Source organism: Musa acuminata, chromosome BXJ3-8, assembly GCF_036884655.1.
Source record: "Musa acuminata AAA Group cultivar baxijiao chromosome BXJ3-8, Cavendish_Baxijiao_AAA, whole genome shotgun sequence".
Lineage (NCBI taxonomy): Eukaryota > Viridiplantae > Streptophyta > Magnoliopsida > Zingiberales > Musaceae > Musa > Musa acuminata.
This window is the reverse complement of record NC_088356.1, coordinates 35452661-35462380: the sequence shown is the minus strand read 5'-3', so window position 1 is coordinate 35462380 and position 9720 is coordinate 35452661. Positions and strand designations below refer to the sequence as shown.

General features: G+C 39.6%; 2 non-coding genes across 2 annotated transcripts; both read right to left on the bottom strand.

Moving 5' to 3' along the window:
• Window positions 1-8008: 8008 nt before the first annotated feature.
• Window positions 8009-8127, bottom strand: LOC135647237 (5S ribosomal RNA). The gene has a single exon (XR_010499979.1). It is a non-coding gene; the product is annotated as a 5S ribosomal RNA (ribosomal RNA).
• Window positions 8128-8638: 511 nt separating this feature from the next.
• Window positions 8639-8757, bottom strand: LOC135646353 (5S ribosomal RNA). Its single transcript, XR_010499107.1, has one exon. It is a non-coding gene; the product is annotated as a 5S ribosomal RNA (ribosomal RNA).
• Between the last annotated feature and the right edge of the window lie 963 nt (window positions 8758-9720).

Below are 9720 nucleotides of genomic sequence, written 5' to 3'. Positions count from 1 at the left end.
TCTCTCACAAATGTATTCATATAAGAAAGGAAAATGGAAGCATGAGCGTAAAGGGAATCCAATTATATTTATCTCAATTCAAATAAGAAGGTTAGATAAATTCAAGTATCCAAGGGAATGGAACAGAATACGCGAAATCGACCAAAGCTCGATTTCGGACAGAATTCCAGTGGCACATCAAACAAATATTTCAGAATAACAATTATGCTCCAATACCCATAAGAAGGCTATGGTCGAACCATATATCAATCTATATTCTGAAGGAACAGATTTCATATGAAACAGGGCTCCCAACACAGAGTTACCTCTGATTTGGTAACACAAGGTCAAAATCACAATCACTGTTTTGAAGAATTTATAGGGTCGGATTCAAAAGATGATAGGGTGGGCAATTGAACTCCAAAATTTTCAAACTATATGTCAAAAGAAAGATTCTCAAGTCTAGTTTCAAATAAAATCAGTTTGGTACAAATCATAATTTTCAACATGGAGTTATAGGCATTTTAGTATTGAAAGGTCAGAAATCTTGAACCCTGTTTTACAGCGTCTATAGGCTCATTTGAAACAGATGTTTGGGTAAGTATTCGGTGTCCAAAATTTACAAAATCAGTGTCAAAAGAAATATATAAGAGTCTAATTTCAAAAAAAATAGTTCTTGCCTAAATTCACATTTTGTACTAAAACTTATAGCTGAAACAGTGTATAAGGGTCAGTTTACCGAAAATATTTCAGAATCCATGGTTCTATGTCCAAAGAGAAACATATTAGTTTCTAAATAGAAATCTTTCAATTTATTTTGGATCAACATAAAAACAGAGTCTAATACTTCTGTAGGATGGGGTTAGAATACTTGCCTTTGGAAATTTTGACCCGAAGTGAAAAGATTAAAGCAAGAACCCTAAAAGCCCCAATTTTTGTTTCTCTTCTTCTTCTTCTTCTTCTTCTTCTTCTTCTTCTTCTTCTTCTTCTTCTTTCTTTCTTTCTTTCTTTCCCTGATCACCCACGAGCTGCCTTCTCTGCTTCCTTAAGAACGAAGGCAGAGAAGCTTAAGCGGTGGGATTTGTCATTTGGTGCATTTTGCAGTTTAGTCCTTGTTTTTATCGTATTCACGATTAGGTCCTTAGGGTTTACATATAGGTCCTCAGATTCTTTTTTTTTTTTTTTTTTTTAACAGATCTCCCAAATCTTAAAAATAAGTTACCTCGGATTCATACTCTATTTCTACCTCTTGTCAATTAAAATAGATGCTTACATTATCACCAGCAATTTATACGAACATTCGGAAATGAGGGGTGTTACACTCTCCCCCCCTTAAAAGAAAAATTTAGTCCTCTAAATTTATCGTACCTCTATTCGATGAAAAGACGAGGATACACCTTTTTCATTTCCTCTTCTAGCTCCCAAGTTGTCTCCTCTCCAGAATGATGTCTCCAAATTACTTGAACCAGTGGGATGACCCGATTCCTTAGGACTTTTTCTTTCTTATCAATAATCTGAATAGGCTCTTCCACATAGGATAAATCTTTATCGATCTCCACCAGCTCATACTTAATGATGTGAGAAGGGTCATACATATACTTTCTAATCATCGAGACATGAAATATATCATGGACATGGCTCAATGCTGGTGGCAAGGCAATCCTGTAAGCGACATAACCAACCCTCTCAAGAACCTCAAAAGGTCCAATAAATCTTGGGCTTCATTTTCCTTTCTTCCCAAACCTTATAATGCCTTTGGAAGGGGAGACTTTTAAGAATACAAAATCTCCAATTTCAAACTCAATATCTCGTCTCCTAGTGTCGGCATAACTCTTTTGACGACTCTGAGCAGCTTTTAACCTTTTCCTTATAACTTGAATTTTCTCGGTAGTTTCTTGTACCTTGTCCGGTGCTAACAACTTTCTGTCTCCAACTTCCTCCCAACCTATAGGTGTTATGCACTTTCGCCCATATAGAGCTTCATAAGGAGCCATCTGAATACTTGAATGATAACTATTATTATACGTGAACTCAACAAGTGAAATATCCTTATCCCATTCACCTTTCCAATCCATAACATAGGCTCTAAGAAAATCATCAAGTGTTTGAATTGTTCTCTCTGACTGACCATCAGTTTGAGGATGATATGCAGTACTAAACTTGACTTTAGTGCCCATAGATTCCTGTAATCTTCTCCAGAATCTAGAGAGAAATCTGGAGTCTCTATCAGAGATGATCTCCTTTGGAATACCATGAAGTCTTACTATTTCATTAACATATAAATCTGCAAGTCTATCAAGCGAATAAGTCATATTAATCGGTAGGAAATGTGCAGATTTTGTTAACCTATCAATGATAACCCAAATAGCATCATGCTTCCTCGAGGTTCTGGGTAGTCCCGAAACAAAGTCCATAGTAATACATTCCCATTTCCATTCAGGAATAACTAAAGGTTGCAGTAACCCTCCAGGTCTTTGGTGTTCTACTTTGATTTGCTGGCACGTCAAACATTTTGAAACATACATTGCAATTTTCTTCTTCATGCCTTCCCACCAATAATGACTTTGAAGATCTCTATACATCTTAGTGCTCCCAGGGTGTAGGGTGTACTTTGAAGTATGACTTTCAGTTAGGATTTGATTCTTGATATCTAGTTCATTTGGTACACATACTCTCTCCCCAAATCTCAATAGGCCATCCTTTGAAATTTGAAATTGTGGCTTCAATCCCTTTTCTACTTCACTCCTCAAATAGATTAAATGTGGATCTCGTAATTGTCCTTCCTTAATTTGTTGCATAAGATCAGATTGCACTTGAATGGAGGCCATCAAAATCATCGAGTCTTGCTCTTTCCTCAAAGCTTTCAAATCAAAATTTTCTTCTATTAGCTTCCATTGCTTCACGACCAGACTAGCCATAAAACTTGTAGATTTCCTACTAAGTGCATCAGCCACAACATTGGCCTTGCCTGGGTGATAACGGATGGCACAATCATAATCCTTCAGAAGTTCTATCCATCTTCGCTGCCTCATGTTCAACTCCTTCTGAGTAAAAATATATTTTAAACTCTTGTGATCAGTGAAAATTTCAAACTGTCGACCATACAAATAATGTCTCCAAATCTTTAGAGCAAAAATGATTGCTGCTAATTCCAAATCATGAGTTGGATAATTCAATTCATAACCTTTAAGTTGCCTAGAAGCGTAAGCAATTACTCTCCCTTCCTGCATCAAAACACATCCTAAGCCCTTTCTTGAAGCATCAGTATAAACTACAAATCCCTCACTAGCACTTGGAATAGTGAGAATAGGGGCACTAGTCAATCTTCTTTTTAACTCTTGAAAGCTTTGCTCACAATCATCACCCCATACAAATTTCATATTCTTCTTAGTGAGTTTGGTGAGAGGTTGAGCAATTCGAGAAAATCCCTCCACAAATCTCCTGTAATAACCTGCCATGCCCAAGAAACTTCTAACCTCTGTTACATTTGTTGGTACTTCCCATTCAACTACAGCTTCTATTTTCCTTGGATCAACAGATATACCCTTCCCTGAAATCACATGGCCTAAGAAAGCAACTTCATTCAACCAAAATTCACATTTGCTGAACTTCGCATACAACTTCTTTTCTCTTAGTATGGACAACACATCTCTCAAGTGTTCCTCATGCTCCTGATTACTCTTTGAATACACCAATATGTCATCAATAAATACAATTACACAGATATCCAAGAGCGGTTGAAATATCCTATTCATTAGTTCCATAAAAGCTGCAGGGGCATTAGTCAAACCAAAAGGCATCACCAAGAATTCATAATGACCATATCGAGTTCTGAAAGCTGTTTTTGAAATATCCTCCTCTTTGATCCTCAACTGATAGTAACCTGACCTCAGGTCAATCTTAGAGAATACTTGTGCAACCTGCAATTGATCAAACAAATCATCAATTCTAGGTATGGGATACTTGTTTTTGATGGTCACCTGATTCAACTGTCTATAATCAATACAAAGCCATAATGTTCCATCCTTTTTCTTCACTAATAGTACCGGAGCACCCCATGGGGATACACTGGGTTGTATGAAACCCTTATCTAATAATTCTTGCATTTGCTTCTTTAATTCTTCTAGCTTGAGTGGTGCCATTCTGTAGGGAGGCTTAGATATTGGGGTTGTACTGGGGACTAGATCAATAGCAAATTCGCCCTCTCTATCTAGAGGTAAACCAGGCAGGTCATCTGGGAATACATTAGGGAATTCTTTGACCACTGAAATTTCATCTAGGTGGGTTTCCTGATTTGAATGCTCCTTTACACACACCATATAACAAAAACAACCTTTCTGCATAAGACGATAAGCTTGAAGTGCTGATATTAAGCAAGGAGGCAAATCATGCTTAATGCCCTCAAGGAAAAATATAGGCTGATCTGGTATGCAGAAAGTAATTATTTTTTTGTAACAATCAATACTAGCGTGATGAGAAGATAACCAATCCATGCCAAGTATAATATCAAAACCATGTATCTCTAGGAGAATCAAATCAGCAAAGAGTTCATGGTCTCCAATAGAGATCAAACAAGATGGGTAGACCAAGTTTGTTGCCAATGAATCTCCAACAGCAGTTGTTACATATAACATATAATCCAGGGGTTTAGGTGGAATATCCAAGTGACAAGCAAAGTATTTTAAAACAAACGATAAGTTGGAGCCGGGATCTAACAAAACTTTTGCATTTCTTTTAGAAACATGAAGAATACCTTCCACCACTGATTTAGAAGCTTTTGAATCTTGTTCAGTGATTGAGTACACTCTAGCATGGGCTGAGGGTCTAGGAGACAGTGGCTCTTTTTTCCTGTTCAGTGGGCAATCTCTTAGTTGATGACCTAGCTTTCCACAACCAAAACATGCTCCAGTCACCCGAAAACACCGACTTGTTTCATGATTTAATTCGCATTTTGCACATAACTGAGTCCTCCCCAATGGTTTCCTTTTCTCAAATCCAGATGTCTTAAACCTCTTGTTACTATCTTCATATTCATTTTCTCTCCTGCTTTTGCTAGTAAATTTGTCCCTTTTGTTCTTGCCAATGATTTCTTGAATTTCCTCCATGTCTCTTTCAATTTTCAAAGCTCTTTCTACCGTATCAGCATATGTTTGTAATTTTAAAGCTGACATTCGACTTCTTATTGCCGGCCGTAATCCCCTTTCAAACCTTCTTGCCTTTCTAGATTCATCATCAGTCATATGTGTGGCAAACCTGGAGAGCTCAATGAATTTAGATTCATACTTTGTAACCGTCATACTTCCCTGGATAAGATTCAAGAACTCCAATTCTTTTTGCTCTCTCATACCATCTGAAAAATATTTATCGTTAAACTTTTCTTGGAATAACTTCCATGTCATTGGCTCATGTTTGATTTCAGACATCCTCTTAATCATTCTGATACCACCTCTGTTCAGCTTCTCCTTCTAGCATAAAGGTGGCAAGAAAAACCTTTCGTTCATCAAAGTAATTTAAAGCATCAAATATTTTCTCTATCTACATCATCCATCGTTCTGCCACCATTGGATCAGACTCACCACTGAAACTGGGAGGACTAAGCTTCTTAAACTGTCCAATTCCCAACCCCGTCTGGTTTGATGTCTCTGTTCCATCATTACTTCCTTGTTGGACAGGTTGTTGTTGTTGTTGCATCACTTGTGCCATAGTCTCCAAAGTCCGCATGATACCACTCAATTGATCAGCAGTAGATGCAACAGGAGAACCAGATGATCTCGTCATCCTCGCTTCCTAAAACATCAAAAGGACATTTTCTTGATCAATCTCTAAATGATAGTCAATAAACCTCAAAAATATGATATTCTTAGTGATTCTCAAATCATGCTCTGATACCACCTCTGTCACGCCCCTCAAAATATCGACAGTATTTAAAATTTTCATCATAACTAACCCAGGATCCAAACACAAATTTGAGGTCACTAAGAAAACATTCAGATCAAAATTTCACTTCTATAATCTACCAATTCATAACCCTGTGCAATTCATAAACATAGCACACATCACTCGATAATTCATACAGTCTAAACTCAACTCATCAAAATAATAACCACAAAATAAATCCACAAGTGGGGAAATCTGTGCAATCACCAAAATCAACGATTTACCATAAGTTCATATCATTACACGAATTTAATTTAACATTCCAAAACCCTATACATGAGGGATCCTTTAACTTACACAAAATCCACAGGTTTAGATTCATAGTCACATTTCATTAGATGCAAGGTAGTTTATACAACAACTACATATATGCTAACAAAAGTTCTGCCAAAGTCTAATAAACTTTCCACTGCCTCAGCCCAATCTTAACATTTAAGCAAGCGATACGCTATCCTGAAAAATTTATCAACAAACGGGGTGAGCATAAAGAGCTCAGCAAGTGACTAACATATCCATATCAAAATAGTACAATTTTCAAAGAGATACAGTTTCAAAACACAAAGCAGAATATACGATTTCGTAAACATAATATCATTAGGAGCAGAAACACAATTGTCCTTTCAATCTTACATATTTGGTTCCTGACAGATGGGGCATAGAGTAATTGGAGCATATCAGAAACAAGGAAACATATCGGAGCTTATCAATGGCATATAAAATGTTCCAAAGCATATCAACGGCATATGGAACATTACGAAGCAAAATCAACAGTGAATGAAGCATTTCAGAGCATATCAAACATAGATATCTTACAGAAGCTCAAACGTCATCCTTGACGTTGCAATCTTATCATTCTTATCCAGAGCATAAACAGAAATAACTCACCAAAACCCTGGATGTCATATCAAATATATAGAGGGTGTAGTGGGATCTCAGTCAGAATGTGATTCATCCATTTCTGAATGACCACCTGACAAAAGTCTCCCACGTCTGGGAGCTCCATACACCCACGTCTAGGTTAAGTCAAAGGGGGCCGGCAGAGCATCGCAGGCTCTAAGCACATACCCACATAGCGGGCAACAAGCGCATACCCTTTACCATTTCTGGCAAAGGTCCAGAATATCCCACATAACGGGACCCCACATAGCGGGCAATAAGCGCATACCCTTTACCATTACTGACAAAGGTCCAGACAATCCCACACACCAGAGTACAAAAGGGCAGTTTCAACAACAAGTAGCATATATCGGAAGCACACGCGGAACAACGAAGCTTACATGTGCCTTTTTAAGAACAATATGACGCAAGGAACAAATCTCTCACAAATGTATTCATATAGGAAAGGAAAATGGAAGCATGAGCGTACAGGGAATCTAATTATATTTAGCTCAATTCAAATAAGAAGGTTAGACGAATTCAAGTATCCAAGGGAATGGAACAGAATACGCGAAATCGACCAAAGCTCGATTTCGGACAGAATTCCAGTGGCACATCAAACAAATATTTCAGAATAACAATTATGCTCCAATACCCATAAGAAGGCTATGGTCGAACCATATATCAATCTATATTCTGAAGGAACAGATTTCATATGAAACAGGGCTCCCAACACAGAGTTACCTCTGATTTGGTAACACAAGGTCAAAATCACAATCACTGTTTTGCAGAATTTATAGGGTCGGATTCAACAGATGATAGGGTGGGCAATTGAACTCCAAAATTTTCAAATTATATGTCAAAAGAAAGGTTTTCAAGTCTAGTTTCAAATAAAATCAGTTTGGAACAAATCATAATTTTTCAACAGGGAGTTATAGGCATTTTAGTATCGAAAGGTCATAAATCTTGAACCCTGTTTTACAGCGTCTATAGGCTCGGGGCGCAAAAAGGAGTGCAACACGAGGACTTCCCAGGGGGTCACCCATCCTAGAACCATATCTGATCATTGCATGTTTACGAAGAAATTTTTAGATGATGATTTCATTATTCTCCTGCTATACGTTAACGATATATTTATTGTTGGCCATAATGCTGGAAGAATCGAAAAGCGTAAAGGAGAGTTAAGCAAGTCTTTTGGCCGCTCGGGGCGCAAAAAGGAGTGCAACACGAGGACTTCCTAGGGGGTCACCCATCCTAGTACTACTCTCGCCCAAGCACGCTTAACTTCGGAGTTCTGATGGGATTCGGTGCTTTAGTGCTGGTATGATCGCACTCGTTTTGTTTGCGTCCTCCCTCCCCTTTGTGCACGTCGCGGACGGCGTATCGACGACCGGAGCCCATTGCGCGCCCCGAAACCTCTCGAACGATCTCGGAATCGCCATCGTCGGATCTCTCCGATGCCCACGAGGCTGACCGCGTACCGGACACGGCAAGCGCGCGTCGAAACCATCCGGACTTTCTCGAACGAACTCGTAATCGCTATTGCGGCCCCATTCCGGAAAGCTCTCTCCGAGCCCCACGAGACTGACTGCGTAGCAGTCACGGCAAATTCCGAGGCCCAAAACCATCGCCTCGGAGGTCGACGAGAGAGGTTTTGGCCGCTCGGGGCGCAAAAAGGGGTGCAACATGAGGACTTCCCAGGGGGTCACCCATCCTAGAACAATATCTGATCATTGCATGTTTACGAAGAAATTTTTAGATGATGATTTCATTATTCTCCTGCTATACGTTAACGATATATTTATTGTTGGGCATAATGCTCTTTTGGCCGCTCGGGGCGCAAAAAGGTGTGCAACACGAGGACTTCCCAAGGGGTCACCCATCCTAGTACTACTCTCGCCCAAGCACGCTTAACTTCGGAGTTCTGATGGGATCCGGTGCTTTAGTGCTGGTATGATCGCACTCGTTTTGTTTGCGTCCTCCCTCCCCTTTGTGCACGTCGCGGACGGCGTATCGACGACCGGAGCCCATTGCGCGCCCCGAAACCTCTCGAACGATCTCATAATCGCCATCGTCGGATCTCTCCGATGCCCACGAGGCCGACCGCGTACCGGACACGGCAAGCGCGCGTCGAAACCATCCGGACTTTCTCGAACGAACTCGGAATCGCTATTGCGGCCCCATTCCGGAAAGCTCTCTCCGAGCCCCACGAGACTGACTGCGTAGCGGTCACGGCAAATTCCGAGGCCCAAAACCATCGCCTCGGAGGTCGACGGGAGAGGTTTTGGCCGCTCGGGGCGCAAAAAGGAGTGCAACACGAGGACTTCCTAGGGGGTTACCCATCCTAGAACCAGATCTGATCATTGTATATTTATGAAGAAATATTCAATATGAGTATAACTAAAGTAGTTTGTTCTCCACTTGTAAGTAATTTCATTCTTAGTTTGAAACTATGTCCTACAAGTGAGAAAAAAAAAAGAAGAAATTTCCAAAGTTCCTTACTCATCTACAATAGGTAGTTTGATATATGCTATGGTTTATATTTGGCCAGATATAGCTCATGCAGTTATAGTTGTCAGTTGATTTCTCTCTAATCCTGGAAATGAACATTGGACAATAGTGAAATGAATATTAAGATATCTAAGAGGTACTTCCAAGTTGTGTTTATGTTTTAGCAGTTATGAACATATGTTAGAAGTGTTGAATCTCGGATTTTAATAATGAAACCAATTGATAGTATGTATGATTTGATCTATGTTTTGAGTGATGTAGGATGCTTCGATTAGGGAGAGACAATTAAAGCAGAAAGAATCATGTTGTGTCGGAGGAAAACATTTCAGAAGATTGGATGTCGGGCCGGAGGATCGGTCAACATATCATCAGAAGGCTTCGGGCCATGGATTGAGGCATCGGGCTAAGAAGAGCGGA